Source organism: Mustela nivalis (genome assembly GCF_964662115.1).
Source record: "Mustela nivalis genome assembly, contig: HAP1_SCAFFOLD_75, whole genome shotgun sequence".
Classification (NCBI taxonomy): domain Eukaryota; kingdom Metazoa; phylum Chordata; class Mammalia; order Carnivora; family Mustelidae; genus Mustela; species Mustela nivalis.
In genome coordinates, this window is record NW_028136523.1 from 1,100,193 (window position 1) to 1,118,535 (window position 18,343).

General features: G+C 34.4%; 1 pseudogene across 1 annotated transcript; it reads right to left on the bottom strand.

Annotated features, from left to right (window-relative positions):
* Window positions 1-7,019: 7,019 nt before the first annotated feature.
* On the bottom strand, window positions 7,020-7,949 carry LOC309860632 (small ribosomal subunit protein uS5 pseudogene; annotated as a pseudogene). Its single transcript has one exon. The product of its transcript is annotated as a small ribosomal subunit protein uS5 pseudogene (transcript).
* Between the last annotated feature and the right edge of the window lie 10,394 nt (window positions 7,950-18,343).

Consider the following 18,343-nt stretch of genomic DNA (forward strand, 5'->3'; position numbering starts at 1 on the left):
TATTGGGGAAAACGGGGAACTTATGCACTGTAATAGGGATATAAATTTGTATGGAAAACAGTATGGAGATTATTCATATTATTAAAAGTAAAATTACCATATGATTCAGTAATCCCACTTCTAGGTATCTATCTAAAGAAAACGAAGTTCACTGTTCAAAGACATATCTGCACTCTTATGTTTATTATAAAATTATTAACTCTAAGCAAGAGATGGAAATAACTTCAGTATCCATTAATGGATGAATGAGTAAAATAAGTATGGTAAATATATACTACGGAATACTACTTAACCATGAAAAATTAAGAAATACTGCCATTTACAACAGCATGGATGGATCTTGAAGGTATTATTCTAAGTGAAATATTTCAAAGATTTTATATATTTTTTTAATTTATGTATTATGATATCCCTTACATACAGAATCTGAGGAAAAGGAAAACTAATGGAAACTTAGAGTTGAGTTGACAAGGAGTGAACCTGGGGTGGAGTAAGGTGGTCCAAGGGTGCAAACTTGCAACTATAATATGAAAAAGTTCTGGGGATTTAATGTACAGCATGATGATCATAGTTAATAAGATATACATACTTTTTTTTATTGTGCTTCCCTTTATTAAACTTTGCATATATCACATTCTTACAAGTTGAAAGTTTATAGCAATCTTGTATAAAAGAGGTCTGCTGCCACCATTTTTCTAACAACATTTGTTCATTTTGTGTCTCTTTGTCACATGTTGGTAATTCTTGCAATATATCAAGTTTTTTCATTATTATTGTATTTGTTATGGTGATCTGTGATCAGTAATTATGACCCACTGAAAACTCAGAACTAGTGTACTTAAGGTATATACATTGTTTTTCTTTAAAAACATAATGCTTTTGAACAGTGCAGTATAGTTTTTATTTTTTATATGCACTGGGAAACATAATTTTTTATATGCACTGGGAAACCAAAAAATATAATAATTTGACTTAGTTTATTGAGATAATCACTTTATTGAGGCAGTCTGGAACAAAACCCACAAGACCTCTGAAGTTTATCTCTACTATACTATATACATAAAAGTTGCTAAGAGAGTAGATCTTAAAATTCCTTAGGATAAATGCATAAAAAACAGTGGCAACTATACAAAAAAATGTATTAACATTTTTATGTAGATTATATTGCAATAAAGATGTATACCAATTTATCAAATTGTACAAAATTTACACAATGTTAAAGGTTTGCAATGTTATAAGAAATCATTTCTTAAATTTACAAATATGTCGATTTTTTTCAATAAAGCTGGAAAAAACTTTTTGTAGAATTAATCTATTTTTCAAAAAAGGAAGTAAGGCAGTAGAAACTGCAACTAACTCTGAAATAATAGAATATAAAATCCATTTTCATTATATACACTGTGACAAAAAGTATTACTTAGTTTACAATGGAGGAGTACTTATGAAACATGAAGGATGGTCTATAAATAAGGCTGAAAGAGCTCAGTTTTAAGGTTTAAATTTAAAATCTTCTTTTGAAATACTAAACTGACCACCCAGTGTTCCAAACATCAATGTCTTAACTGCATGAATTTATTTCATACAACTCTATAATCTAGTTTCATAAGAAAACAGCATGCAAATTTTGAATAAGACAGACTTGCTTAAGTTTCATGTTCAACAGTAAAGGATACCTCCCTAAAAACAAATAGAAGACAAATCAGCATATTTATTATGATAATTATTATTCATAAAGAGATTCATATTGAATTAGGGAATATATATCCTCAGAGGGGGTAAAGTAAAATGAAATTTATTTTGGTAAATGTGTCTATGAATAGTCAATACAATGCCTCAATATAAATGAATATTACCATTTTGAACAATTTAATTACTATTACTAGAATTATTATAAGTATAAAAATAGCTATCATTTTAGCATGGAATATGAGATTCTCATGCTCCATGCTTCATCACATACACACAACAACGCAGCATAATAAGTATTATCATCACCATTTCATGGGTGAAAAAACTGAGGCTAACACATTTGGATAACTGGTTTATGATTACATGGGTAGCAAAAATGCATCACACTAATTTAGGCTTTATGATTTCAGAATTGTACTCTTACCATTGCACATTCTATTACTCTGTAAATACTTGGCCTGTTTTCATTTGGTTCTTTAATTTTATTCATGTGGTGATGGCTTAAAGCTTCATTTAAAGGAAGCTTAAAAATTTCATTTAACCAAAAGCTCCCAAGAATTAAAAATGTCATTGATCTAATGTAGACATGGATATCATTAGTTAATGGGTAACTATATATTTTCCACTCTAGTGAGATAAAAGAGTATTTTTCTAAGTTTTAGTCTCTCAGTGTTAAAAAGGACTTTGTTAAAATAGAAATATTTAGACAAAGGTGATCAAAAGTCTGGATCAGGTCACCTTAAGGTAAATATTAGGAAACTGAGGAAACAAATGGAGATTTGAACACTGAGCTATGATATAATGAATGGTTTCAAGTATTTAGTAGAGTATAGAAAAGCCCTTTAAAGCCTGGTCTTAGCCTAGCATTGCAGCTTCTGGGATATCTATCTATCATCTATCTATCTAGATATAATGTGAAAACTTTTTTAACTTAAAGATTTTGAGAAATAGAACATAATCAGCACCATAGAAGATCTGTTTATGATAACAACCTAGCCCCTCCTCCCAGTTTGTTAATATTCTCTCTTATTTAATGTAACATTGTGCAAATAGACCACTACTGATCTGCTGTTATGAATGAAATAGCTATAATCATCTGTTTGCATATCCTGGTGAAAATATTCATTTAGTTCCATGTTGTATTTCTAGGAATGGACCAAATTTTTATTTTTATTTTTAAGTTTTCTAAATATTGTCCAACTTACCTCAAATGTTTTTATTATGGGCACTTTCATTCTTTCACATTCTTGCAAGGCAATTTTACTGTTGCCCAATATGGTAAGTGTGTAATAGTATGTCATTTTAGGTTTTAATTTATTATTAATTTAATTTAATTTAATTTAATTCCAGATTCATAATAAAGATAAACAGTTTTTATATATGAGTGGCCATTTGGATTACCCTTTCTGAAAAGTGCATGCTCAAATCTTTTGATATCTTAACATTGTGTCATACTGACTTCTTTAATAGTAGATTTTCTGAATGAACTTTAAGCTGTGTAGGTCTTCTCTATTTTATTTTGAACTTGTTTTCATTTCAAAATCTTTATATTTATTTTCATAATCTGCTTTTATTTTTCTTTGTCTATTATCTATCTATCTATCTATTTATTTGCAAGCAAGAGAGAGCGAGCAAGTGAGAGTGCAGGGAGGGATAGAAAAAGAAGGGAAAAGAATCTTAAGCAGGCTCCAGGCTCAGCACAGAGCCCAACTCTGGGCTCTATTTCACAACCCTGACATCATGACCTGAGCCAAATGAAAAAGATAAAATAAAATTAAGGTGTTAAAAAAAAAAGGAAAAAGAATTGGAGGTTTAATTAAGTGAGCCACCCAGGCACCCCTGTGGTACCTTAAATTAGCTGTCATATTTTTAAAGTTCTAGAGTATCCATTTGTTCATTTATAAAACCTTTCTCAATATCATTTTTAGTGTCAGTTTTTGGTTCAATTTGCTTCCCCTCTCATTTCTTTGAGCAGAGTAATCAAGCCATTTTACAATCTTTATTGATCATTTTAACATCATACTTAATCCCATTTTGTCTATCAAATCTTGTTAATGGTTTTTCTTTGTGTGCTTTGTTACATTTTGCTATGTTCAAGACATTATATTTGAAACTCTTATTGAGTAGGGATAATTAAGAGCTATAATAATGGTATGGTCCTCCTTGGTAGGATTTTCTCTTATATCTGAGACTCTACAAGACAATCATACTCCAAATTCAGTGATTGACTTTCTCAGTTTACACAGAAGGCAAGGTAGGCTATAGTCTTATTTCTGCTTCTCCTTGTGCTTTGGGGATCTCAAGTTAAATTTGGGTTGTACCAAAGTCCTCAAATTTGATTGCTGCTGGATTTTGAATTTTGTTTCTCTAGTATCAAGAGTCTATGAACAACACAGCTCAGTGTGTTTTAGCAGTTTCAAATGCTCTCATAGCTAAAATGGCTTCAGGGCATATATCTCTAGGCTCTCATTGTATTTCGTATTTTGGCCCAGTAATCCCTCACTTATTTTTATAATCATTCTGATATTTTTAACTTTAAAAGCTATTTTGTCTGGATTTTTAGTTGTCTTAAGTAGGAGTTTTTAGATCACCATTACTAGAAGCAACAACAAATATACATGAAAATATCTGCAGTAGTTTATCACATCTTTATGGCTTTGAACTTCCATAAGCTGAGGCATCCTTCTCTAATCACTTAGGCAAACTCCAATTTACCCTTTAATACAACACAAGAATTGCTTCATTTAAGAACATGTTCAGGGATGACTCTTCCCCACTGTTCTTACCAACATTCCCACACACTCTTTGCTACCCACACCTTGTTTATGAACTTTCGTTAGGTATATCAGCGTGACCAGAATTTTGCTCTATTGTATTTTTGTCCTTTAGAGCTTTAATTAAATATGAATTCCATAGAAAGTCTGTCCCTTTTCTTTCAAACCTGGGTTAGTTATTTCTTCTCATTCTTTGTCAGAAGTTACTTTATTAGAGAAACTTATAGCTCTATTGTGACTTTGGAGCCTTTACAGTTTTTCGACTGGAAAAATCACCCATCCCTGAGATTTTTACGCAGCTTCCTAGCTATTATTATTCAGAAATCTGTTCAAAACAGACTTTTTCAGGGAGGCCCTTTTGGACCACTCAGTTTAAAAACCTCTTCTCAATCACTGCTCTTTTAAAAATGTGCTTATTTAGTTCAAATATGCATCTCTATTAAAGAAAAATCAGTACGTTTTTTTTTTAAAGTTGGCTTACCTATTATCTATCTCTCCCATTAAAATGATTCCTCTGGGCTGGGGTTTTGTTGTGCTCATTTAGGCCAGGCACTCAATAAATTGTCTATGAATGATTGAATTGTTTGACTCCCTTGCTAGATTCTCAACTTCAAGAGGCCAAGGATTGTTCTATTCAGTCCTTCTTTATCCTCAATGTCTGTTATATTGCAGTCACTTACATGACTAATGGGAAAAATCACAGAAAGAAAGAGTTAAAACTACATAAAAACCCCGTAGGTTCAATAACACAAAGCTTTCTAAAATTATTTAGCCCAGGAATTGAATACTGGCTGCACTTTTGATTTTTTTTAAATGGTATTGAATTTAATTTAAATGGAAATACTGGAATGGTAGAATAATAAAAAAATTATAAAAGCAACTTGCTCCTTAAAGTAAGAATTATATAGGACATCTCTTCTAGAAGCAAAATTTTCAAATGACAAACATCTGAAAGCATAGAAGGAGAAGTAAGAGTGTGAATTGTATTTCAATGCTCTTTTCTTTATATTCAACAAACAGCTTCATTCACACACCTTTCCAATTTTTTCAACTCTTTTGACAAAGCCTTCAGAGGAGTTACTGCTGATGACAACCATCACAGCCTAACAGGAGAAATTTTATAAAGAAAAATAATAGCATGTTTTTCCCAAATTGTTAAGGATATGGTGAAGCTCTGTCGGATTCAAAGGAGGAATGTGCAATTCCATGCTATATATAATAATAACTTGTTTTAATAGTGGCTTTGCAATTTTTCAGATATATCCATTTACTGAAACCACTATCAAATAAACAAAAACAAACAAATGAACAGGGGTTCGAGACAGAAATTATCTAATCTAAAAATAGCACATGTTCACAGAATACACAACACATATCCCAAGTACTACTATAGGTTTCAAGTAATAGTCAAAACAATAGTAAAAATGATTCAGACCACACCAGTCAAATCATAAATGGGACCTTAACTGTAAATCCTTATCTTTAGATCAAAGCGGGTAATTGGGGGCTGAAGATACATTATAGAACTAATATGTTATAGAACTCCTCTGAAATGAGTCATTTATTCCATCACTTTTCCTGCACAGCTGCTGACCCATGTTTTGGTTCCTGGAAATAGCTGCTACCCTGTCATACTTCTTAAAAGCACATATATTGATAACTCTACTCATTCCTCCATTCCTCTGTGACTGTCACTGTGTTAAAATGTGGAGTCAGCTGACTCACTTGTGATGGTAATAAAGTAGATGAGTTTGCAAAGTATTTTGTTATTTCTAAAAATGCAAAAACCAAATTACATTGAAATCATAAGGGGTGTTTCAGGGAGAGCTGTAGGATGTGGTTTCTTGTGTAATCCACAGAGATTAGCTCCAACACATATTTAAACTCTCCTCTAGGAGCAACCTTAGTGGTAAAGCAAGAAGATAAACAGATGTATACACACCCTGGCACAAAATTATCACTTATGTTTGGCTTCCTAGTTTCCTCGTGTTACTTATTTATCTTAACTTCTCTCTGAAATCAGGGAACACAGAATCTCAATCAGTAGACATTTTTCTACTGAATTACCCAATAGTCCGATCATACCCCTAATACTTTTTAAAATTATTTCACTCATAATCCCAAATCTGCTTTGCTTCCTCATCTTAGTACACTGTAATTTGATTTCAAAATGAGGACAGTTGTCAGTAATGCCACATTCATTCATCTATTTTACAATTCCATGTGCTTATAACTATGAAGATATGTTAATAACATCCATTCCAATAAGCCACCCTAAATTTATTATCATGAAACAAGACCTCAAGAAAGAGAATTCAAAATCATCCATGTATTTGCAACTTATTGCAATAAAGCCTTTATCAATAGACTTCCCTGTGCACATGGTGGTCAAATTGCTGGTGAAAACCAGCCAGATCTATTACAAGCTTTCTCATGGCTTCTAGGTAACCCAAGTGAGCCTTTATTGATACTGGGAAGGGATAAAGCAGGGAAGGGATAAACAGTGCTATAAGATTTGGCTAGACCAAAGTAATGACTCTCATTACAAAGTGAGTATTTTTTTTTCAAGCTTTAGTTCAGTTTATTTTTCTTGTATAAAACTATGTAGTAGCCACAGCTGGAGCCTGGGTCCTCTGAACAGAGACTCTGGTGTGGGTCTTCACAAGATGGTCCGTGAACTCCTGATAGGGAGACTTGGTGAACACAGTCTCCTTCCAGAGATCAGGGGTGAGATAGCTGTAGGTCTTGGAGATGGCATCGAAAGTAGCCTTGGCAAAGTTCCCTAGGGTGGCAGTGCAGCCCCTGGCCGAGGTGTAGCAGTCGTCAATACCAGCCATCATCAGCAGTTTCTTGGGCACAGGGGCCGAGACAATGCCAGTGCCTCTGGGGGCGGGGATGAGACGCACCAGCACAGAGCCACAGCGGCCAGTCACCTTGCACGGGACAGTGTGGGGCTTGCCGATCTTGTTCCCCCAGTAGCCTCGCCGCACAGGGACAATGGAAAGCTTCGCCAGAATGATGGCTCCGCGGATGGCAGTGGCTACCTCCTTGGAACACTTGACATCCAAACCGACGTGTCCATTGTAATCTCCGATGGCGACAAATGCCTTGAACCTGGTCCGCTGGCCCGCGCGCGTCTGCTTCTGCACAGGCATGATCTTCAAAACCTCGTCCTTGAGGGAGGCTCCCAGGAAGAAGTCGATGATCTCAGACTCCTTGATGGGCAGGGAGAAGAGATAGATCTCCTCCAGGGACTTGATCTTCATGTCTTTGACCAGGCGGCCCAGCTTGGTGACGGGGATCCACTCCTTGTCCGCGGCCTTGCCCCCGCGAGCTCCGCGGCCTCGGCCCCGGCCCCGACCACGGCCCCGGCCCGGCCCGGCCCCGGATGCCGCTGCCGAAGCCACCGCGGAAACCGCCGCGGCCTCCCATTCCAGGGCCCCCGGGCCCTCCGGGCCCTCCCGCAGCACCGGCGTCATCCGCCATTTGGTGTTCTCTCGGAGAGGAAACAAAGTGAGGATTTTAAAGCAAAAGAGCCTGTTGGGAATATTGTTTTATAAAATAGTGGTTTTTTTTATTAACTTTTTAAAATTCAATTAGGTAACATATAGTGTACCAATAGTTTCAAATGTAGATTTCAGTTATTCATCCATAGCATATAATAGCTAATGCTCAGTACTTACTGTTATAGCTTCTTGAAAGCAGAATTTTAACCCACTGAGCCACCCAGGCGCCCTTGAAAGCAGAATTTTAGATCACATTTTCTGATTACTTCCATGTCGTACAACACTTTCCTGCTAGCAACCTTCAAAACATACTGTTTGTTAGAGGAATTTCTTTAATAATAAATAAATAGGAATTCATTTAAATTTATAAATATATAAAATAAATAGGAATTTATTTAAATTTATTTAAATATTACACACTGTTTCATTGTTCATAAATAAGGTGATGATATTATAGCCATTAGTTGGTAGCACTGATATATCACTATCTTTTTACTTCTCAGTGCATTCTCTTTACACAAATAGATATATATTTTAAAAAATGTGAATCTGTGGCAAACTTGTAAAAAACCCTATACAGTAAAGTTTATCATTTTAAGTAATCTCAATTATCTTCCTCAATTGTGATAGTATATCCTTCTATCTAGGCCAGATATTGTATGAGGGATTTGAAGAGACATACTTTTCTAAATTTCACTTTTCTCATCTGCAAAATGCTTATCATGATCCTACAAAAAAATACACTTATAATTTTTTGATGAAAATTTATTTATTTATTTTAAGATTTTATTTCTTTATCAGAGAGAGTGGGCGAGAGAGCAAGCACAGGCAGACAGAATGGCAGGCAGAGGTAGAGGGAGAAGCAGGCTCCGGCCGAGCAAGGAGCCAGATGCGGGACTCGATCCCAGGATGCTGGGATCATGACCTGAGCCAAAGGCAGCTGCTTAACCAACTGAGCCACCCAGGCGTCCCTTTTGATGAAAATTTAATCTGTATAAACAATATATTTGCTGTAATGCGTGGTTCATGGAAAACATCTTTTTTAATTATAAGCAGTATTAGAAATTAAGTAAATGTGTCTATAATATTTAAAGTTTTAACACATAATTCCACTGCTTTGCCTTATTTTCTCAAATCCCTTTACCACTTTCACTGACAGAGTCAAATGTACTTTTTCTACTAGTAGCCAGCTCTTTGTCTTTTGTCAGAAAGATGCCCTTGTGAATTATTTATAATAGAGATATTAGCAATAATAATAATAATAATAATAATAATAAATAGCAATGAAAATGTTAAAAAAAAAGTTTTCTTAACTAATTAGGGTTCTTAGACATCAATTAGAGGAACCACCTCGGGCAAGCAAATTAATCTGCAAGACATTCCCAGAATTAACAAGTCAGTCAGATACAGGGTTGTCTGTAGACTGAAAAGAACTAGGTTTGGAAAATAGGTAAGGACAGTGAAAAAAGTGATCAAATTTTTGGGCAAAATAAACTCTTAGGTGTCCTTTCAATGGAGTCCTGTTCATTATGTAGCAGAAACTCTGGAGATTATCTCAATCCATTGGAGTCACCCCGTTTATTAGCTTGCTATTGACAAAGTTATTTACAAACTGTAGAGCAAGAGGTTATAATGGAGAAAACTGATGGTAATGCACAGGATTCTTGTTAACAATAATGCAAGTTAGTGATTTTTCATTAGAAAACATAAATTCTATAACCCAAATTATGGGCCCAGAGCACTTCTGCTGCACAACTCTGCTTATATCCCAAATAACCATGTGAACTAGTTTTAATATCTGCTTCTCTTATTAATTTTTGAATAAAAAATCTTGACACAAGTATTTTATAATTGTGTGATAATCATGAATTTAATTTTTGGAGAACAAAACACACTTTAGCATAACTAGGTTTGTTCACAGAACCAGCCTTGATAACACACTTCTATATGTTAGAAATGATGTAATAAATGTAGAATATTGGGCACTTGTTTGGTATTCTTTGCCATGTTTTGCACTATCTAAAAAGAGATCAGTGAACTTGGACTGGAGTTAGTAGACATGGAAGAAAATAAAATATTACAGAGAAGAATACTCTGTGGTCCACAACCTAAACGGCCTGGGATTCCCATCATTTGGATCCCTGTAGCTTTACAGAAGTCAATTAAATTTGTGTATCTCTGATTAAAGTTGTTTCCCCAGTACTTTTTCAAACATCTCTTGTAAAGTATTGTTTCCCAGAAAAAAAGGGATTTTGCACATGTATCTGCCTTTGTCTCTGGTCATGATCTCAGTCAGTATCCTGGGATCGAGCCCCATATCGGGCTTCCTGCTCATTAGGGAGTATACTTCTCAGTCTCTCTCTGCAGCTACATCCCCCTGCCCCACTCATGCTCTCTCTCTCTCAAATAAATAAATACAATCTTTAATTTTTTAATTAAAAATAAGATAAATAAATTAAAATAAAAAGACTGGGCTTACTGCCCCATTTAGCTCCTTTTGTTTTTTTGAGTTGTATTTAAAGCAGCATGAGAGAACATGAGGCTCTCAAACTTAAAAAAAAAAAGGAAAAAATTGAGTTTTGTTAGGATTTAAGATCTTGTCTGCTAGACAAAAACGTTGGCTTTGTTAACATGTGAAAATTATCAAAAGGGAATAAGATAGAATTCTAATAATTTTTGTAGAAATTAAAAATTTTCTCCAACCCAATTACATACAGACCCATTAAGTAAATTCATTCCAATGTCCCAAACCAACCTTTTCTAATAGTAATGCATCTGAGTAAACAGGGTCAACCCAAGGAATAAATAAATATTATTATTTTTTCCTGTCTCTTCCACAGTCTCATCTGGGTATATTGGTAGCAAGCCAATTATCTATCTTATAAGACATGATATCATAAGGAAGGGTATTCTGTCCATTTGGAACAACTGAAAATCATTGTAATTTTATCTTGGTGCAGTAACTTGAGATGGCACAGTGTGGTTTATGAATATATTTTATTTTTTTTTTACTGGGAAGAAGAGATTATAGAGATATTGGTTATCCAAGAGAGACTGACAGGTGTTGATAGTTGCCAGGTCAATATCCATCTAATTTTTCCTTTAGTATCAGAAAGCACTGAGGGATTGACAACAAGGAAACTTAAAACAACATCAAATATTTTATTGTCTCTTTTCTAGTTACATTGTAACCTTATGACAAAGTATCAGTCGTACAAGATATCATTCTCTTTTACCTCTATCTTTCTGCCAGAAATGTGGGCTTAATAGTGAGAACTCCAACAGCAATTTTTGCAACTGTGAATAAAAAGCCATGAAAACCTCTAAGATAGTTCACTTGACTTTCTTAAGACTCTGAACCAACACCAGAAAACACTCTCTGTAGTCTTCTTGTTAAATGAAAAATATGGTTAAACCACTTTTGACACTCTACTACCTACAGCAAACTGTAAATCTTAATTGAAATATGTCCTCTCAGCTGTGCTTAAGCAACTGAGTCCTGAGCTTTTCAGGTTTTCAGTCTGAAAGAGTACACCTCGGGTGCTCTGAAAGGGAAGAGAAACGACACCCTGTTCTCCATATAAATTAAAGAAGAGAAATCTGTGCATTTAAGTGGGCCATATAAAATTTATCAAGCAGTTATCTCCTAACTCCTTCCTATCCAAATTACCTGATATGCTCTCCCTACTCCTTTATTCCACGTTACTGCCTTTTCACAACATGTCTTCTGTTATTTCCTTCTTGCAAGCTAGTTTTGATTTCTGCATCTAAAAAAATCAACAATCATTGTGTATTTCAATTCCCATTTTCCTCAAATGCATTGATTCTTCTTATCTATTACTCTTTTCTCATACTCAGTGTCTTTGTCTTTATGGGGTTTGTACTTTGCTTTTCCCCATCCTTTACTGCCATTATATAATCAATCTAATAACTTCTTAGAGAAAGTTAAAAATTCCCGCATGGCCACACGTGAACACAAAGTCACTGATTTTTAGCAAACCTATAAGATAGTCAGACATCCATTCAATTTCTTTTTTTTTAAGATTTTATTTATTTATTTGACAGAGAGAGATGACAAGCAGGCAGAGAGGCAGGCAGAGAGAGAGGAGGAAGCAGTCTCCCTGCTGAGCAGAGAGCCTGATTTGGGGCTCGGTCCCAGGACCCTGGGATCATGACCTGAGCCGAAGGCAGTGGCTTAACCCACTGAGCCACCCAGGCGTCCCTCCATTCAATTTCTTAACTGAGTCCCAAATGCATCCTGACTTCTAACCTAAACCTAAGCTCTACTTCTTACACGTTGTTATATGACCAAATTCTTTCAGTTCAGTATTTTGTAACATTTAAATATTAATCAGTTGATGCTTTGTTTGTGTATTTCTATGAAAATAATTTGAATACTGTAGATTTATTGTTATATTTATAGGTTTATAATCAAAGTTTCATCAGTTGAAGTTTTTGGAAATTTCAGATATAATGATTAACCTAAAATGATACTGCCTCAAATCCCTCTGATATCAAGGCCCAACACCTGATTATAGCCAAACCTGTGGTGGATAGTTCCATGGGAAATTGCAGTTACTTAACACTGATAGCATCTCATGTTCTCTCTCTCATTTTAGAATGTCTCCAACACAACCTGAAAGTGTAGGAGAGTTAATGTCCTCTGAGGACAGCTCTCAGTGAAGTGGAAATAAGAACCATAGGTAAAATTGTCAGTTTTCAGGTCTTCATGAGGACAACTTAAAGAAGTTTCTCAGGACCTTTCAGTAAAAGCAAGCCTTCATTTTCTATCCACAACAATTATATCAACAATGTACCTCTTTGACAAAGTTGCTTCTTCACTGTATCACTTTCCCATTCTTTTCTACCTTGGATAATCTCCCAGATAAACTAACAGTACTCAAATCCTTTGTCCTACTCTTTGCTCTCAGGATAAATGGAGCCAAAAGACTTAGATTAATATCAAGTTCTGAATGGGATCTTAGAGCTATTTCTGTCCAGATTTTCATAAACATAGGGACCTTTGAATTATCAGGCTATAAATAAGTTCTAAATGGAGGGGGCAAAAGCAAAAAGTAGAAATTTTTATGTTTGATTTTTAATCATGATTAATTGACTTTATTGATTATTATAAATACTAACATTATAAAAGTGTGGATCTTTGTAAAACAATGTCATATTGTAAGAAAGAAGTTGCATAATCCTTTTGAGAATATTAAACCAAGTGTTCAGGTGCCATCTAATTTCTTGTTTAATCCAGAACTTTGGTGTGCATCATCTTGAGGAATAGGATTTTGAAGTCCAGACAGACTAAGAGAAAACTGATCCAAATGTGTGTGTTTATATTTCTGCTTTTGTTGTAAAAATCAAAGTGTGATTGCTGGTTTAAAATGGTAAAACTAATAATGTTCATGGACTCGATTATAAATTTTCTAATTGTATGGGAAGAATCCAATAAACATAGAATTAATTGATTTGCAAATCCCCAAAGAGCTACAGGATCAGGTAGTGGTATGTTCTGATTCAACAGCATCATAATGCAGCATTTTATATGTGTGGCTAATGGATATTTTCATGAATGTTTGCTAGCTAGTCAGCCAATACAGAGAAATATTAGGTAGCGTAATTACTCACAGTTGTGTTTAATAAAATGAGAGAAAATTATCAAATGACACTAATAATAATAATCCTATAGCAGGCTAAATATTCAATGATAATTACAAGTATTAATCTAGCTTTCTTCCCTGATTATGACTCTGCTCTCCTTTATCATAATGGGAGTAGCAGATTGTCTGCAGTGAATTGTGAAAACGCAGCAGTGACTTTGGCAGTGAAGGCCTCCCATCAATTTTGATAGGTTAAAATGATTCTGGTTGGTCTTGAGCAAATGTGTCAATTTTTTTTTTCTGTGTGTGTCATAAAAGAAAGAAGCAATAGTAAATTCTTGCTGTTATTCCATGGAGCCAATAAAATCATACTGCCAACAAGAGGCTGTTGACACCATAGGTGTAGTTAACTGTCTTGAAATACTACGCCTGGAAATAAAATCCTAATATTTCACATAACCTCTTTTTTTAAAAGAAACAAAACAAAACAAAACAAAACAACTATACTGCTTACATTTAGGGCCCTGCTGTTGTGTAACTATTTTTGAACATGTCTTCTGTAAGTGTATATATATATATATATATACATATTTTTCTGTGCAATAAATTCATTTAGAGATAAATTTGGATTGCAAATTATTTTGGGGGAGGCGTGGTATTTGTGGCTAGTCTTACAAGTAAAAAGGACTAAAAGAAAGAAGAAAAACATTTTTTATTACAGCATATTTACATCTGTCCAAAGTACTTATCTACTATAATACTGACTAATGTATAATACTGTACACAAAGAAAGAAGCTAAATGAGTTATAATTCAGTCAGTGTATAGCTGGCCATTTTAAAACTTACCACTGAATCTTTCTGGTATGCAATGTGATATCTGGCAATCTGGTCCAGTTCATTACATCAGGTCATTTGTATGTTCTTATTACCATTTTGATAGCATAGCACATTTTATAACCCAGACATTTTACAATGGAACTATGATGCATGTATTTTCAAAAGTATAGACATACATGAAGCTATGAGGTCAAAAAAGATGAATGTCCGTAGTACCATATAGACTCAACAAATAAAAGTGTCCAAGGGTCTGAGTGTGACTTATGAATATTGTATAAGATTAGGCCAACATGTGGTTTTGATATAAATAATCTGTTCTTAAATTAGAATTACAATCGTTGAGTACAGTGTTGAAAATGGCAGATAGATTTTAGCTATCTTTGCTCACTAGGGAAAATGGAAAAATGTTTAGTTTGGTCAGATTTTCACTTAACTTCTGAAAAATCTTACGTTTGAGAGAACCCTTCTGAAATAAGAATCCTTAAAGACATAACCCCTTTGGCACAAGTTTTCAAGAAACTTGTTTGATGTTGTAGACAGTTCTATGGCACACGTACTGTTCTAGATGTTTCATGCCAATAATATGTAAGCCATACCAAGGCTACATATACATATAGAGATGTTCCTCAGCTTACAAGGGGGCTATGTACAGAGAAACACATAAAAAATTGAAAATGCATTTAATACCCCAAAACTATCAAATATCATAGCTTACCTTAAGCTTATTTAAACATACTCAGAACACTTACATTTGCCTGCATTTGGGCAAAATCATCTTAAGCAAAGCCTATTTTATAACAAAGTATCAAATATCACATGCAATTTATTAAATATTACACTAAAAAAAGAAGAATATATATATTCTATATATATATTCTATATATAGAATGCTTGTAAGAATATCAGGTGTTCACCCCTGTAATCTTCTAGCTGACTGGAAGCTGTGGCTCACTGCCGCTGCCCAGCATCACAAGATGGCACCATATAGAACAAGAGTTTCAGGTGGTAGGTGTTGTAAGTTTTACCCAAACTGACATTGGTTTTTGTCATCATATATGTCAAGTAGTTTTCTCAGGTTTATTTTTAGAATATCCTTGTATAATGAATATTTACACTGATATCTAGTATAAAAATCTTGCAATTTAACATTAGAAACATTAAGATATTGAAAATCAATCTATTTCTTTAATTCATTGAAGACATTTTTGGCTTGTTTCCAGTATTTCTTACTGGTTAAAAAATGAATTTGAAGTAGTCTGGATTTCATTATTATATGGCACTTTCCCTTTGATGAATACAAAGACGATATTCTATATTAGCTATCTGAGAAGAATTTATTTTTTTAATTTTATTTATTTGTAAGAGAGAGAGTGAGAGAGAGCACAAGCAGGGGGAGCAGCAGGATGAGGGAGAAGCAAACTCCCGGCTAAGCAGGGAATCTGTTGCAGAACTGAGTCCCAGGACCCTAAGATCATGACCCGAGCTAAAGGCTCAGGCGTTTAACTGACTGAGCCACCCAGGTGTCCCAATCTGAGAAGAGTTCTGTATGCTATTCCTATTAATATGCAGTTTAAAGTCTAGGTAATTAACTTAATATTTTAGTGGCTATTGCATAGATAGCACTATGTTCCAGGCAGAGAGTAAGAAAGAAATATTAAATCAACCATATTCTATGCATTCTAAATGAAAATAATTAATCGATCATAAAAATCCTTCTATTTATGGAATATCAACTTATAAGCTTTCCTCCATATGAACAATGCCAAATACCAGAACAAAGGGTCATCTAATACAAATAAAGGATAGAATTAAAGAATTCTGGTAAGCCATTTAATTTTGAAAAATGGTGTTCTATTGTTGCTGAGTTGTGGTTTTCAGTTACATAATATCTGATAAGTGTAGAAGTAACATGAGTGTTACGTGAGATGAGAAATGGTATATAATTAAGATATTTTTAAAAGTACAGATAAATACAAATTTGTAAACATAGCATTATGGAGGAGTAAAAATAAATGATAGCTACACACTCTAAAGTGAATAAAACTTGGAAAGCTAATAGAGAAGTAAAACAAGGACAGTGCAAAAAGTATGGTACATTTTTATGAAGTTCAAACAAATTCTGTGAAATCATAGATGGACTTAAAGATACTATTATGTATCAAATATTGTAAAAATTAAGCAAGGAAATAGCAAACATAAAACAACCAAAGCATACAAACTTGGGTAGATACAAGAGGTGTGATCATGTTCTACTTCATAAAGAGATGAGTTAATAGATAAATACAAGTAACTAGACTTTTTAGAAGTTAATAAAACGTTGCCTGTTATTTCTTAGTAATATAAAATATATGGTTTTCTAACAAAAACGTTTATCTTAAAATATTTAAAAATAAATTTTAGGCTACTCCTTAGGTTATATTTACTTTTCCACTGTAGGAAAAGCTGGTTGTTGTAGTTGTATTTGTTTGTTTGTTTTAGTCTCCTCCTAGTTTTTATTATTATAATGTGGAATGAGGAATGTTAGATTGAAAAGTGAATTATTTTATAGACAAAAATCATTACTTGATTCACCTCCTGGTACAGCAGATGGAACTCCTGAAAATATGCCCTTTTGCCTTATGGAAGAGTAACAGTTATGCTTACTTCTGAAACATACTTGGTGGTGGCCCTAAATAGTGACACCATAGTAAACATTTTGAATATTTGCAATTAATTTTTATAGTCATAGGGCTCCAAAAGGCACTGCAGGTATCTTAGCAGGTATTTCAATAAGGCTAAAATTTGCCTGACTGTTTAAAAATATTAGCAAGGCACAAAACATGGCAGAAGTATTGTCCTCAGATATTATTTTTTTCCATATGCTCCTGATTCCAGACATGACAAGTTATTTTTCAAATATTTATTATAAAAGTTTTTATTTATTTATTTGACAGAGATCACAATAAGGCAGAGACAGGCAGAGAGAGAGAGGAGGAAGCAGGCTCCCTGCTGAGCTGAGAGCCCGATGTGGGCCTCGATCCAAGGATCCTGGAATCATGACCTGAGCCGAAGGCAGATGCTTTAACCTACTGAGCCACCCAGGCTCCCCCATGACAAGTTATTTTGATAGATGTATATACAGTGTATTTTCCAGTTATAAGAAAAATGGTTCTGCTATTTTTAACCTTTTTAAAAATTAAATAATTTTTTTCATTGAAATTTTATTTTTTAATGTTTTACTTTTCTTTTCTTTTTTTTTAAAGATTTTATTTATTTATTTGAGAGACAGAGATCACAAGTAGGCAGAGAGGCAGGCAGTGAGAGAGAGAGAGAGAGGGGGAAGCAGGCTCCTTGCGGAGCAGAGAGCCCGATGCGGGGCTCAATCCAAGGACCCTGAGATCATGACCCGAGCTGAAGGCAGCAGCCCAACCCACTGCGCCACCCAGGCGCCCCAATGTTTTACTTTTCAATATACTACTTAGAATATAAAACCTATTCCATTTTGTAAGATGTTTACCATTTAAAAACTGGTAATTTTCTCATTGTGTCTTCCCCTCACATTGCTTTATTTTGAATAAAAAATTTCACAATAAACATAACTGATGCTTTCCTTCTGATGGTCCCTCTGTTGGTCATATTGTATATGAGCCATGACAATTAGTTTTACAAAATTTATTGATGTTTGTTGATATGTTTTATCATAACTAATTTTCCCTCCCTTATCTAGATTCCCCAGCTTTCAGACAGGTGGACACTTCAATAAACCATACCCAAGGGATGTATCAAGTACTTCTTAGACATTCTCTCAGATCCTTGAGGTCTCATTTTGCCTAGGGATTTGCAATAGGTTCTGCCAGAGGCACCACTGTGACAACTGATGTCCATGGTCTATCTCCTGCTAAGCTCAAGAGGTCACTGGTTTCCAAGTTTATCTATACAATTAATGCATAC